A 15,739-nucleotide genomic window follows, 5' to 3' on the forward strand; every position below is an offset into this window, starting at 1 on the left:
ATTCCCCAATGGGAGCTCTGAACTAAGGTACATGACTTACTCTGGCAAAGAAGGGGCACTCTGGATGTCTGCAGATAAGGAGGTAGGCTGCAGATCAGGCAGAGAAATTGCTGGGTAGACTCAATAATGATACACAAGAAAAAGACATTGATAAGAAAAGCAGGCCACTTTTTGAGGCAACCTTTTTCTTTTTCTCCTCTGGCCCTCATCTTTAACTCTCTTTTCTTCCTCAGATTCTTCAGAGTGAGGAGGGGAAGATGAAATTGAAAGGAAATTGCTGCTTAATGGCTAAAAATAAAAGGATGCAGGCCAGGAGCGGTGGCTCACGCCTGTAATCCCAGCACTTTGGGAGGCCAAGACGGGCGGATCACGAGGTCAGGAGATCGAGACCATCCTGGCTAACACGGTGAAACCCCGTCTCTACTAAAAATACAAAAATTAGCCAGGCGTGGTGGCAGGCGCCTGTAGTCCCAGCTACTCGGGACGCTGAGGCAGGAGAATGGCATGAACCTGGGAGGCGGAGGTTGCGGTGAGCTGAGATCATGCCACTGCACTCCAGCCTGGGCGACAGAGTGAGATTCCATCTCAAAAAAAAAAAAAAAAAAAAAGGATGCAATAACTTAAATCAACTTTCTCTTCTTCCCAAACAGTCTATGATAAGTCTGTCTCATTCTAGACAGTAAATAGAAATCTGAAAAACCAATTTTTGCTTGTGGCTTTTCATTATAGAGAATAATTTTTGTTGCTGTTGTTGTTGTTGTTGTTGTTTTTGAGAGTCTCACTGTTGCCCAGGCTGGAGTGTAGTGGCACGATCTCAGCTCACTGCAACCACTGATGCCTGGGTTCAAGAGATTCTTTGGCCTCAGCCTGCCATGTAGCTGTGATTACAGACAAGTACCACCACACCCAGCGAATGTTTGTATTTTTTTTAGTACAGATGGGGTTTCACCATGTTGGCCAGGCTAGTCTCAAACTCCTGATCTCAAGTGATTCGCCCACCTCAGCCTCCCAAAATGCTGGGATTACAGGCGTGAGCCACTGCACCCGGCCAAGAATAAATTTTAACTGGATAAACATGCCCTCTTTACTAGAATTCTGCTATAATGTCATTAACCTGTATTTAAGCATAAGAAAAATACTCCCATGCTCACCCTGATGACTCAGCCTTGAACTCAAGTCAGGTCTGCTGAAGGGAGATAAAACTGCAAAAGTCTCCATGCTGAGCGTGGGGGACACTTTACTCCTTCAGCCATGGTAGGTTTCCACCCAGACACAGCTCTTGGAACTTGGCTGGTGACCACTGGTGGCTGATGTCAAATGGTCCTCTGATGATTGTCAGTCCCCAGGGTATCAGGGGCACAGCTGTGTGGGGAGAATTTCTGTCTAGAGCTCCATCTCCCAGTCCTATTCTCTGACAAAAGTCATCCCATAGCCAATTGGTAGAGGATGAGGAGTAGGAAAGCCTGGAGAAAAGGAGCTCTGGCAGAGCACCACATGGCTGTCTGGGCAGAGCAGGGACTCCTGCGTCAAAGCAGGGCACAGATGGTCTTCCAAGTAATTACAGAAATTAAATCCCTGGCATATTTTAATCCCTGTACAGCTAGACTGCTAAAAAAGGAAGGAAGGATGGAAGGAAGGAAAAGGAAAGGAAAAAGGAAAGGGAAAAAAAGAAAAGGAAAAGGAGAAAAAAAGAAATTGACAGTACTTGATATTGGCTAGGATGTAGGGAAATGGGCACTCTGATTCACAAGGAAAATGTAAAAATGTAAATTAGCTTTTTTTTTTTTTTTTTTTTTTTCCTGAGACGGAGTCTCACTCTGTCACTCAGCCTGAAGTACAGTGGCACAACCTGGACCCCCTGCAACCTCCGCCTCCCGGGTTCAAGTGATTCTCCTGCCTCAGCCTCCGGAGTAGCTGGGATTACAGACAGCCGTCACCACACCCAGCTAATTTTTTTGTATTTTTAGTAGAGACGGGACAGGGCTTCACCATGTTGGCCAGGCTGCTCTCAAACTCCTTGCCTCAAGTGATCTGCCTGTCTTGGCCTCCCAAAATGCTAGGATTACAGGCATGAGCCACTATGCCCAGCCATAAATTAATATCTTTAGAGGACAATGTGGCAGTATCTTTTCCACTCCATTCTAAATTTCAAAACAGAACCAGGCCAGGCACAGTGGCTCACGCCTGTAATTCCAGCACATTGGGAGGTCAAGATGGGAGGATCACTTGAGGCTAGGAGTTCGAGACCAGCCTGGCCAACATGGTGAAACCCTGTCTCTACTTAAAAAAAAAAATTAGCTGGGCATGGTGATGTGCACCTAAAATTCCAGCTACTCAGGAGGTTGAGGCACAAGAATCGCTTGAACCTGGGAGGTGGAGGTTGCAGTGAGCCAAGATTGCGCCACTGCACTCCAGCCTGAGAGACAGAGTGAGACTCTGTCTCAAACAAACAAACACAAAAAATGAAAAAACAAAAACAAAACAAAAAAACAGGCTATGAAAAGGAAGAGAGATCTCCCTAGATCATATATCCATTTGACAGATAAGGAAACCAAGGTTCAGCTATATTCCCCGGATTTTTTCAGAGTCTCTCTGTTAGTATGTGCCAGAGACCCTAAATGTGGATAGACACGGTGGCTCACACCTGTAATCTCAGCACTTTGGGAGGCCCAGGCAGGAGAATTTCTTGAGCAGAGGAGTTCAAGACCAGCCTGGCAACATAGTAAGTCTCCCATTTCTACAAAAAATACAAAAAAATTTAGCTGGGCATGGTGTCATGCACCTGTAGTCGCAGCTACTCGGGAGGCTAAGTGGGAAGATCCCTTGAGCCCAGAAGGTGGAAGCTGCAGTGAGCTGTGATGGTGCCACCGCCCTCTAGCCTGGGCAACAGAGTGAAACCCTGTCAGAAACAACAAACTTAAACCCCAATTGATGCATTTTTTTCTTATAGCAAAATAAAACACAAACGAGGGACCTTCTTGCTAGAAGAGACCATCAATACTTTCTGGAATAAGATGAAACTTAATTACATTAAACAAAATCTGGGTAAGCATATCATCTGCCAGAATGTCATTTAGAGAGCTGAAAAATAGTTTTTATACCCCCTGTGGATTAGTAAAAATGTATTTGGTTTCAAATGACAGAAGCTCTACTCAAACTGAAGGAGCTTCCCAGACAGTGTCATCAGGATTGGTTTCTATCTCTTGGGCCTATGTTTCTCAGTGTTGACTTCATCCTTAGTCAGGCTCCCCCACGGAATGGCGAGCTGATACCAGCAGCTCCAGCCTTACATTCTTCTAGTATAGTAGCCCTAGCACTATGGAGCTTTGTTCCCCATAGTTCCAGCTTTGGAAACTATATCTAAACTATATGTTTAGATTACATATCCAATCCTAGAGTAATGGCCAGGTCATCCCCAGCCAAACCACATAACCTGAAATTAAGAGTGTAATCAGGATTCTGCTATCAAAAGAAGAGTGCACAGATATGAGGAAGGCCAAAACAATAGTTATCCATTCCACCCTGTAAGGGAATGTAAACAAGGATGAAATTTTGATGGAAAAGGGAGCATACAGCATTTGTGATCCCCACATTGAAGACTTCCTCAAAATACCCTTTTATGGAAAGACACAAAGCTTCCCAAGAACAACACAGCCCCTCTATTCCCTTCAAATACGATTGTACAAAGAAAGCAGTACCCTTCTGCCTACTATGAGTGAATAGATGTGTCTGTCCACTGTCTGGCCAGCTGTCAACTGCCTCACTGTGCCCTGGAGAGAGCTTTTTTTTTTTTTGAGATGGATTCTCACTCTGTCGCCCAGGCTGGAGTGCAGTGGGGCGATCTCGATTCACTGCAACCTCTGCCTCCTGGGTTCAAGCAATTCTTCTGCCTCAGCTTCCCAAGTAGCTGGAATTAGAGACATGTGCCACCACGCCCAGCTAATTTTTTTGTATTTTTAGTAGAGACAGGGTTTCACCATATTTGCCAGGCTGGTCTCGAACTCCTGACCTTGTGATCCACCCGCCTCGGCCTCCCAAAGTGCTGGGATTACAGGTGTGAGCCACTGCGCCCGGCCCTAGGAGAGGGCTTTCGAGGGAGGAAATGGTTTTCATTCTCAGGGGCTGTTACACGGGAGGTTGGATTGACAGGAAAAACAAGAAGATGTAAATCTATCTATATATCTGGTGCTAAAAATCTGGAACCAGTGGAATATGGAGGAGCAAATCTGTATGTGTGTATGTGTGTCCCTTTATGTAGACTACAGGAAAAGATGGGTTAGAAGAAAGGGAAGGAAAAACGAGAGAGAAAAGGCCTGGTCTGCTGGCTCATGTCTCTTGTGCCTGTAATCCCAGCATTTGGGGAAGTCCAGGCAGGAGGATCCCTCGAAGCCAGGAGTTGCAGACCATCCTGGGCAACATACAGTGAGACCCTGCCTCTACAAAATTAAAAAATTAGCTGGGTGTGGTGGCGTGTGCCTGTAGTCCCAGCTACTCGGGAGGCTGAGCAGGAGGATTGTTTAGGCCCAGGAGGTTGAGGCTGCAGTAAGCTAGAATTGTGCCACTGTACTCCAGCCTGGGCAACAGAGGGAGAGCCTGCGTCAAAAAGAGAGAGAGAGAGAGAGAAAGAGAGAGAGAGTTGGAGAGAGTTTGGTTTTCTAAGCAGGTTTTATTTTTTATTTTATTTTCTTTTTGAGATGCAGTCTCACTCTGTTGCCAGGCTGGAGTGCAGTGGCATGATCTCAGCTCACTGCAACCTCTGCCTCCAGGGTTCAAGCAATTCTTCTGCCTCAGCCTCCTGAGTAGCTGGGACTACAGGCACGCGCCACCATGCCCAGCTAATTTTTGTATTTCTAGTAAAGACGGGGTTTCACCATGTTGGCCAAGATGGTGTCGATCTCTTGACCTCGTGGTCCACCCACCTTGGCCTCCCAAAGTGCTGGAATTACAGGCATGAGCCACTGCACCTGGTCAACAGGTTTTATATTCTTATTGTCTGTTTTCATTAGTTAGGATATTGACCAGACAGAGATAAAAATATCCGTGGCTTCTTCAAGGTAGAAGTTCTGTTTTTCTCGGCCGGGCACGGTGGCTCATGCCTGCAATCCCAGCACTTTGGGAAGGCCGAGGTGGGTAGATCACCTGAACTCAGGAGTTCGAGACCAGCCTAGCCAACATGGTGAAACCCTGTCTTTACTAAAAATACAAAAATTAGCCAGGTGTGGTGGCATGTGCCTGTAATCCCAGCTACACAGGAAGACTGAGGCAGGAGAATCACTTGAACCCAGGAGGAAGAGGTCGCAGAGAGCCAAGATCGCACCATTGCACTCCAGCCTGGGCAACAAGAGTGAAACTCCATCTCAAAAAAAAAAAAAAAAAAAGGAAAAGTTCTGGTTTTCTCCCAGGTAAAAGTCTAAGCTAGTAGATTATACGGGGCCAGTCAGGGACTCTGTCCCCCCAGGCCCTCTGGGAGTCATCTCTTCCATCTCCTTGCTTTTCTATCCTCCATGGTGTCACAGGGTCAGAGCTGACTCACCTCCCATACATCTTAAAGGGGGGAAAGCAAAAGGCAAGCAGCTTCTTATGAAGGCATGATCTGAAAGTTGCTAACATCACTTTCCCTTTGGCCAGAGTATTGTCTCATGGTCATACCTAGACGCAAGAGAGATCTGTAGCTGGCAAGCACTCAGCTAAACTCAGGGGGAGGGCTGGGAGCAGCTCCTCACGCCTGTAATCACAGCATTTTGGGAGACCAAGGTGGGCGGATCACTTGAGGTCAGGAGTTTGAATCCAACCTGGTCAACATGGTGAAACCCCGTCTCAACTAAAAACACAAAAATTGGCCTGGCGCGGTGGCTCAAGCCTGTAATCCCAGCACTTTGGGAGGCCGAGACGGGTGGATCACGAGGTCAGGAGATCGAGACCATCCTGGCGAACACGGTGAAACCCCGTCTCTACTAAAAAATACAAAAAACTAGCCGGGCAAGGTGGCGGGCGCCTGTAGTCCCAGCTACTCGGGAGGCTGAGGCAGGAGAATGGCGTGAACCCGGCAGGTGGAGCTTGCAGTGAGCTGAGATCCAGCCACTGCACTCCAGCCCGGGCAACAGAGCGAGACTCCATCTCAAAAAAAAAAAAAAAAAAAAAAAAAAAACACAAAAATTAGCCGGGCATGGTAGTGGGTGCCTGTAATCCCAGCTACTCAGGAGGCTGAGGCAGAAGAATCACTTGAACCCAGGAAGTGGAGGGTGGAGGTTGCAGTGAGCCAATATCACGCCATTGTACTCCAGCCTGGGCAACAGAGTGAGACTCCATCTCAAAAAATAAGAAATAAATAAACTCGGCCGGGCGCGGTGGCTCAAGCCTGTAATCCCAGCACTTTGGGAGGCCGAGGCGGGCGGATCACAAGGTCAGGAGATCGAGACCACAGTGAAACCCCGTCTCTACTAAAAATACAAAAAAAATTAGCCGGGCGCGGTGGCGGGCGCCTGTAGTCCCAGCTACTCAGGAGGCTGAGGCAGGAGAATGGCGGGAACCCGGGAGGCGGAGCTTGCAGTGAGCCGAGATCGCGCCACTGCACTCCAGCCTGGGCAACAGCGTGAGACTCCGTCTCAAAAAAAAAAAAAAAAAAAAAAAAGAAATAAATAAACTCGGGGAGGAGCCGTTACTAACTAAAAGGTGGGGATATTGGGGAACAATTAGTGACCACTCTCCTTCACCCTTCTTTTTTTTTTTTTCTTGAGACAGAGACTTGCCTGTTGCCTAGGATGGAGTACAGTGGTGAGATCCTAGCTCACTGCAGCCCTGACGTCCTTGGCTCAAGTGATCCTCCAACCTCAGCCTCCCAAATAGCTGGGACTACAGGCACCTGCCATTATGCCTGGCCCTTCTTCACCCTTCTAATCAAAGCTAGTTCTACCCATTTCTCTCTTAAAATCCTCTACACTCTTATTTGCTTATGTGATTTCTTTTTTTTTTTTTTTTTTTTTTTTTTTGAGATGGAGTCTCTCACTCTGTCACCCAGACTAGAGTGCAGTGGTGCGACCTCAGCTCACTGCAACCTCCGCCTCCCGGGTTCAAGCCATTCTCCTGCCTCAGCCTCTCGTGTAGCTGGGATTACATGTGCCCACCACCATGCCCAGCTAATTTTTGTATTTTTAGTAGAGAGGGGTTTTGCCATGTTGGCCAAGCTGGTCTCAAACTCCTGACCTCAGGTGACCTCCCACCTCGGCCTCCCAAAGTGCTGGTATTATAGGCATGAGCCACCGGGTTAGGCCTGTGTGACTTCTTTTAAGGAGCCATTCTTGATCTTCTTCCTCTGCTGAGCTCCCACAGCTCTTTTCATATTCCTTATGGTCCTTAGACTATCCAGTGCTTTAGTTGGATGGGTTCCCTACTAGTCTAGGAGCTCCTTAAGGACAGGGAGGAGGACCAGGTCACATATCTGCCCACCTACCACACTTCACACAGTAGGGCTTAAGAAATGATTGCTAAAGGAATGAAACTTTTTCACTTTTCTGACGATAAATTGGAAATATTAGAATGTTGGAAAGTTGAAAACTCCTAAATACTGTACTTCAGTGTTCGTTTCTTAAAAGCAAGGACCAACCGGGCACTGTGGCTCACACCTGCAATCCTAGCACTTTGATAGGCTGAGGTGGGTGGATTGACTGAACTCAGGAGTTCAGGACCACCCTGGGAAACATGGTGAAACCCTGTCTCTACTGAAATACAAAAAATTAGCCAGGCGTGGTAGCGGGGACCTGTAGTCCCAGCTATTCAGGAGGCTGAGGCACAAGAATTGCTTGAGCCTGGGAGGCGGAGGTTGAGCCGAGATCACACCACTGCACTCCAGCATGGGCAACAGAGCAAGACTGGGCCTCCAAAAAAAAAAAAAATGTCGAAACCTTTTCTTACATAACCATATTTTTTTATTGTGGTTTGACAGATGTTTCCTTAAATCCCTGGAGGAAAGGAAACAAGGAAGGGAAAAAAGCAGTAGAAAAATAAAAGACAATTTTCCAGGTCTTTGCAGATTGGCTCTATGTTGGATCACTCCTTCTATGCTTAGCCATGCTGTTTGCAACTCTGCCTTAACCTCCACTTCCTGCTTGCACTGAGTCTAAAAATCAGGCAGAGGTGAAAACTCAAGGTCTTCCCAGTTCTTTAAGCGTGTGTCCTTCTCTTGGCATGTGTGTGGCTTTCTAGATTCCCCAGTAAACGTAGAAAACTTTCAAAGCTCTTATTCTCCCCCAAAATCTCATTCTCTGGATTTTCCTCTCAGGCTTTTAACATGTCTGTTGTTTGATCTAGCCATTTTTTGATTGTTTGCTTTGCCCAGGTCATAGCAGTTTATTCATTTGTTCTTAATTGTTTTTAGGAAAAGTCTGTGTAGCTGCTCTATCCTAGTAGACTTCCAAGTTAGTTACAACAAAGAGAAACCCTAATTAGATTCAAAAGACAAATCCTGGGCCGGCGCAGTGGCTCACGCCTGTAATCCTAGTACTTTGGAAGGCCAAGGTGGGTGGATCACCTGAGGTCAAGAATTCGAGACCAGCCTGGCCAACATGGGGAAGCCCCCTTTCTACCAAAAATGCAAAAATTAGCTGGGCGTGGTGGCGGGCACCTGTAATCCCAGCTACCCGGGAGGCTGAGGCAGGAAAATAATTTGAACCCGGGAGGCGGAGGTTGCAGTGAGCTGAGATCACACCATTGCACTCCAACACTGGTGAAAGAGTGAAACTCGGTCTCAAAAAAAAAAAAAATCAAATCCTGTTCTGTAGGAACAAGGGCCACTCTGCTCTCTCTAGAACCAGGTATCCACACAGGGAACACAGACTGCTGGCTTTAAGATCACTGCTTCTATAAGGAGGGGATGGGGCTAAGGTAAGTTAAAATACCACAAAAATCTTAGCTGTTTCAGTGGCCTTTCTCTTGGTTAAGTATTTGCTTGGTTGCTGTAAACTTTTTTTTTTTTTGAAATGGAGTGTCACTCTGTCGCTCAGGCTGGAGTGCAGTGGCACAATCTTAGCTCACTGCAACTTCCGCCTTCCAGGTTCAAGCAATTCTCCTGCCTCAGCCTCCCAAGAAGCTGGGAGTAATTTTTTACTCCCAGCTAATTTTTGTATTTTTAATAGAGACAGCGTTTCACCATATTGGTCAGGCTGATCTTGAACTCCTGGCCTCAAGTGATCTACCCGCCTCGGCCTCCCAAAGTGCTGGGATTACAGGCATGAGCCACTGGACCCGGCCCGTTGCTGTAAACTTTCAACTATCTCCTAGCATTCTGATAAGGTTGATTCCAACAGGTTTTGCCAAGTTTTTCAGTGTTTCTGGGGAGAAATGGATCCCCTACTCTGCCATTTTCAATAATGCCACTTCTAACCTCCATGCCTTTCTAGTATACTCAATTTCTATCTTTTTATGCTGTTCTCTTTTTTTTTGTTTTGTTTTGAGGTACAGTCTCCTCTGTCACCCAGGCTGGAGTGTAATGGTGTGATTTCGGCTTACTGCAACCTCCACCTCCCAGGTTCAAGTGATTCTCCTGCCTTGGCCTCCTGAGCAGCTGGGATTACAGGCACCTGCCACCACACCCAGCTAATTTTTGTTTTTTGTTTTTTTTTGAGATGGAGTCTCACTCGGTTGCCCTGTCTGGAGTGCAGTGGTGTGATCTTGGCTCACTGCAACCTCTGCATCCTAGGTTCAAGCTATTCTCAAGCCTTAGCCTCCTGAGTAGCTGGGATTACAGGCATGCACCACCACATTCGGCTAATTTTTGTATTTTTTAGTAGAGACGGGGTTTCACCATGTTGACCAGGATAATCTTGAACTCCTGACCTCAGGTGATTCACCCACCTTGGCCTTTCAAAGTGCTGGGATTACAAACATGAAACATTGCGCTTGGTCAATTTTTATGCTGTTCTCTAAGCCACTTCCTTATTCACTAACCACCTTCTAATTCACTAACTCTCTCTTTGTCTATGTCCATCTAAGATAATGTATATCTCATTTATTGAGGGTTTATTCCCCCAATAACTTACTTTTTTCATTTAGGAAATTATTTTCAGGATTTCTAATTTTTTTATTAATTTTTAATTTTTAAACTTTTCATTTTGAAATAATTTTAGATTTACAGAAGAGCTTCAGAGATAGCATAGCAAATTCTTGTATATCCTCCACCCAACTTTCCCTAATGTTAACAGTTACATAATGTCTTGCATAACTCTGAGACATTTATCAAAAAAACTAAACTTAATACCATACTATTAACTTTATTCAGATTTCCTTTTCTTTTTCTTTTTTTCTGTTCAGCATCCAATCCAAGACACCATGTTGAATCCAGTTGTCAAGTCTCAAATCCGTGACCGTTTCTCAGTCTTTCATTGTCTCATGACCTTGGCATTTTTAAAGAGTACTGGGCAGGTTATTTTGTCTAATGTTCCCCAATTTAGGTTTTTGTCTGATGTTTTCTGTTAAACTAGGCTTATAGATTTTGGGGAAGAATGCTACAGAGATAAAGTGCCCTTCTCATCACATCATATAAGGGGGTATATGATATAGTCTGACATTATTATTTAGGTTAACTTGATCACTTGGTTAAGGTGGTATCTCCATTGTGCAGTTGCTATTTTTCCCTTTCCATATTCTATGCATTAGAAGTGAGTCACTGAGTCCAGTCAATACTGAAGAAGAGAGAAACTGAGCTGTGCTTCCTGGACAGAGATGAATCAAAGAATATGTGTTCTTTATTTATTTATTTAGAGACAGGGTCTCACTATATCTCCCAGGCTGGTCTCAAACCCCTGGCCTTGAATGATCCTCCTGCCTTGGCTCCCCACAGTGCTGGGATTATAGGCATGAGCCAATGCGCCAGGTCTCTTTTTATGTTTATTCAATTTGTCATTCTTCCTTTATCCCTTTGAGGATCCGAGGCATACTTGTGTTGAAGCCTTCTAGTTCTGTTATTTTCTTAGATTGAGAGTATCTGTGAAAGGAGTCTTCTAAAGATTATTCTTTTTTTTTTTTTTTTTTTTTTTTTTGCATTTATCTAGAGTGAATTACCCTCCTAATTATGGAGGATTTTATTTTGCTTGTTTTTTGGTTTTTTTTTTGTGTGTGTGTGTGTGTGTGTGGTGAGGAATCTGTCCTCTCTACAATTAATTTTAATAAGTTGAGGAAATTTATTTGCGGGTTCATCTTAGAGTGGGAAGTTTTGCAATTTTGTTCAGTTTCGTTTTGCTATATCCTTCCTTCTTTCTCACTGCTCTCACCATCCTTATCTAGGGTTTTTGCGAATTCAGTCACGGCCCTGTATGTTTGGCATAGATCCCGGTTTTGTGGCCATGTCTATGTTGGCCTGGTTCCTAGGTATGAAAGTTACAAAAGCTGCCGTCCCAGGCAGCAGAGGGCAGCAGCTTATTTCAGCCTCATTTTCTCACCTCAGCCCCTAGTTTTATGAACTGAGACAGATTCCAACCCACTCTGAATGGAGCATTTTCCTCTATCAGATTACTTTTTTACTTTGAAAAAAAATACATCTACATGTATTTTTGAGAGTAGGTCTCACCCTGTTGCACAGGCTGGAGTGCAGTGGCTCAATCATAGCTCACTGCAACCTCTACTTTCCCAGGCTTAGGTGATTCGCCACCTCAGCCTCCCAAGTAATTGGGACTACAGGTGCAAGCCACCATGCCCAGCTAATTTTCATATTTTTTTTATAAACAGGGTTTTATCATGTTGCTCAGACTAGTCTCGAACTCCTGGCCTCAAGTGATCCACCCACCTCTGCCTCCCAAAGTGCTATGATTACAGGTGTGAGCCACCATGCCTAGAAAAAATAATGTTTTTAATAAACACAAAAATAAAATAGATAAGTTCTCATAAAATTACTATATTTAAACAATAAGGGCCAGGCGCGGTGGCTCACGCCTGTAATCCCAGCACTTTGGGAGGCTGAGGCGGGTGGATCATTTGAGGTCAGGAGTTCAAAACCAGCCTAGCCAACACGGTGAAACCCCATCTCTACTAAAAATACCAAGATTAGCCAGGCATGGTGGTGGGCACCTGTAATCCCAACTACTTGGGAGGATGAGGCAGGAGAATTGCTTGAGGTCAGGAGGCAGAGGTTGCAGTGAGCCAAGATCACACCATTGCACTCCAGCCTGGGCAATAGAGCAAGACTCTGTCTCAGAAAACAAATGAACAAACAAACAAACAAAAAACCAACAGGGAAAAATTTGTGTGTGCCATTTTATTTCAATAAATACACAAATAGGTGGTAAGAATACACACACAGTGAAGGAACATCACAATATTTATTGTGTTTATTTCTTGGAAATGGTTTTTGGTTATTGTTTTGAGACAGGATCTCCTCTCACTGCAAACTGCACCTCCTGGGCTCTAAAAACCCTCTAACCTCAGCCCCACCCCCATTAGCTGGGACTACAAGTGCACACCACCACACCTGGCTACTTTTTGTATTTTTTTGTAGTAACAGGGTTTCACCATGTTGCCTGGGCTGGCTGTAAACTCCTAGCCTCAACTGATCTGCCTGCCTCGGTCTCCCAAAGTGCTGGGATTACAGGCATGAGCCACCACCGGCTGATAATGGTCTTTAAAGACATTTCTGGACATTTGTGATCAGAGGAAAAATGTTGCCTAATAGTCTAATAATTTTTAGAAAATATTTGTTCCATTTTGTAAGCCATTTTATTTTTCTATCATTAGTTGATGCCTGTGTGTGTGTGTGTTTTTTTTTGTTTTTTGTTTTTTGTTTTTTTTTTTTTTTTTGGTGGGGGGGTACCAAATTTCTTTATTTGAACGAATGGTACAAATCAAAGAACTTAAGTGGATGTTCAGGTACAACTTATAGAAAAGGTAAAGGAAACCCCAACATGCATGCACTGCCTTGGTGACCAGGGAATTCACCCCATGGCTATGGGGAAATTAGCCTGAGGCTTAGCTTTCATTATCGCTGTCTCCCAGGGTGTGCTTGTCAAAGAGATACTCTGCCAAGCCAGATTCGGGTGCTCCCATCCTGCGCAAATTGGTCACGTGGTCACCCAATTCTTTGGTGGCTTTCACCTGCTCATTCAGGTAATGTGTCTCAATGAAGTCACACAAATGGGGGTCATTTTTGTCAGTGGCCAGTTTGTGCAGTTCCAGTAGTGACTGATTCACATTTCTTTCCAAATGTAACGCACACTCCATCGCATTCAGCCCGCTCTCCCAGTCGTCATAGTCTGGTTTCTTGATATCCTGAAGGAAGATTCGGCCACCTCCTTGGTTCTGCAGCTTCATCAGTCCTCGGCATGTTCCCTTTCCTCATGAGATTGGTGAAGAAAGTATTTGGCAAAGTTCTTCAAAGCCACATCATCGCGGTCAAAGTAGTAGGACATGGACAGGTAAACGCAGGAAGCGTAGAGCTCCAGGTTGATCTGGCGGTTGATGGCGGCCTTTGAGTCCTGGTGGTAGTTCTGGCGCACCTGCGAGGTGGACGCGGTCGTCATGGCGGAGGCTAAGGACAGGCGGCGGTGGCGGCGGTGGCTGCGCGGCGCTGGAGCGGCAGCGGGGGCCTTGGGGCGATCCGAGGGCGCGGTGAAGAGGTGACTGAGGGCTGGCTACGGGCGGCCGGCCGGGATGGAGGACCAGCGCCGGTTCCGTCCAAGCACTGTTGAAGCAGGAAACCCCGATGACTCTCCGCAAAGAACGTCTGGCCTATGTGTTTGTTTTTATGCCAAGATCGTGTTGTATTTGAGTCAAAAAATATGACTGATGGAAGACTCCTCAACAAAATTGGTAGGTAATATTTGTGTACAATTTTTATATTTATATATAACCCCACATTAGTCATTTCAGAAATGGATGAAGGCGGTAGGAAGATAGCGTGAGTAGGATGAGGTACATTGTTTTTCTTCCAATTAGCTATTTGTCTCTTATTTTTTATTTTTGTTTTATTTTATTTATTTATTTTTTGAGATGGAGTCTTGCTCTGTTGCCCAGGCTGGAGTGCAGTGGCACGATCTCGGCTCACTGCAACCTCTACCTCCCGGGTTCAAGTGATTCTCCTGCCTCAGCCTCCCTAGTAGCTGGGATTACAGGTGCCTGCCACCATGCCCAGCTAGTTCTTGTATTTTTAGTAGAGACGGGGTTTCACCATGTTGGCCAGGCTGGTCTCAAACTCATGACCTCAAGTGATCACCTGCCTCAGTCTCCCAAAGTGCTGGATTTACAGGCATGAGCCACCTTGTCCAGCGGATTTTTTAAAAATAAATTTCTTGGCTAGGCGCAGTGACTCATGCCTGTAATCCCAGCACTTTGGGAGGTCAAGACGGATGGATGACTTGAGGTCAGAAGTTTGAGACAAGCCTGGCCAACATGGTGAAACCCCGTTTCTACCAAAAATACAAAAACTAGCTGGATTTGGTGGCGGACGCCTGTAATCCCAGCTACTCGGGAGGCTGAGGCAGGAAAATCGCTTGAAGTTGAGAGGTAGGGGGTTGCAGTGAGCCGAGATCACACCATTGCACTCCAGCCTGGGTGACAAGAGTGAGACTCCATCTCAAAAAAATAAATAAATAAATTACTTGATCTTATTAAGTAGAAAAGTTTTGTCTCTTCCTTTATTTTCTTATCTTTTTTTTTTTTTTTTTTTAGACGGAGTCTCGCTCTGTTGCCCAGGCTGGAGTGCAGTGGCTGGATCTCGGCTCACTGCAAGCTCCGCCTCCCAGGTTTACGCCATTCTCCTGCCTCAGCCTCCCGAGTAGCTGGGACTACAGGCGCCCGCCACCTCACCTGGCTAGTTTTTTGTATTTTTTTTTTTTTTTTTTTTTTTTTGAGACGGAGTCTTGCTCTGTCGCCCAGGCTGGAGTGCAGTGGCCGGATCTCAGCTCACTGCAAGCTCCGCCTCCCGGGTTCACGCCATTCTCCTGCCTCAGCCTCCCGAGTAGCTGGGACTACAGGCGCCTGTCACCTCGCCCGGCTAGTTTTTTGTATTTTTTAGTAGAGATGGGGTTTCACCATGTTAGCCAGGATGGTCTCGATCTCCTGACCTTGTGATCCACCCGTCTCGGCCTCCCAAAGTGCTGGGATTACAGGCTTGAGCCACCGCGCCCGGCCCGTTTTTTGTATTTTTTAGTAGAGACGGGGTTTCACTGGGTTAGCCAGGATGGTCTCGATCTGCTGACCTCGTGATCCGCCCGTCTCGGCCTCCCAAAGTGCTGGGATTACAGGCTTGAGCCACCGCGCCCGGCCTATTTTCTTATCTTATTAAGGTTACAAATAAAAGTAAGATTGTTTAACAGGCAGGAGCAACAGAAAACAAGGACTCGAAACTTTACAAACTCTGTGATCAATTAATGAATGATTGGAAATTGTACTGAGAATGATGGCTCGCACCTGTAGTGCCAACTACTGTGGAGGCTGAGGCAGACGGATCCCTTGAGTTGTGAGTCCAGCCTGGACAACATAGTGAGACCCTGTCTCTAAATAAATAAATAAAAAAAAAAACAGAAATTGTCTGTACTGTACTTAGCACAAATTCTATCAATGTATGCCAAATTATACATAACTTATAGAAATAGAATCTCTGCTGTCAAAGTAGTAGATGTTCTGGATAAAACATTTCAGGTTCTGAATACAGAGAAAACATGAGAGTACAAGAGAAATGCTAAAATAACTACTACTTGCAACTTCAACTGGACCCAGATATTTAATCTAGTAGTAGTGTTGAAAATTATGGGCCTGG

At 45.5% G+C, this 15,739-nt stretch overlaps 1 pseudogene across 1 annotated transcript; it reads right to left on the reverse strand.

Annotated features, from left to right (window-relative positions):
- Positions 1-12,738: 12,738 nt before the first annotated feature.
- Positions 12,739-13,920, reverse strand: LOC126937426 (ferritin heavy chain-like; annotated as a pseudogene). Its single transcript, XR_007719723.1, has one exon. The product of XR_007719723.1 is annotated as a ferritin heavy chain-like (transcript).
- Between the last annotated feature and the right edge of the window lie 1,819 nt (positions 13,921-15,739).

This window comes from Macaca thibetana, chromosome 15 (assembly GCF_024542745.1).
Source record: "Macaca thibetana thibetana isolate TM-01 chromosome 15, ASM2454274v1, whole genome shotgun sequence".
NCBI classification, from domain to species: Eukaryota; Metazoa; Chordata; class Mammalia; order Primates; family Cercopithecidae; genus Macaca; species Macaca thibetana.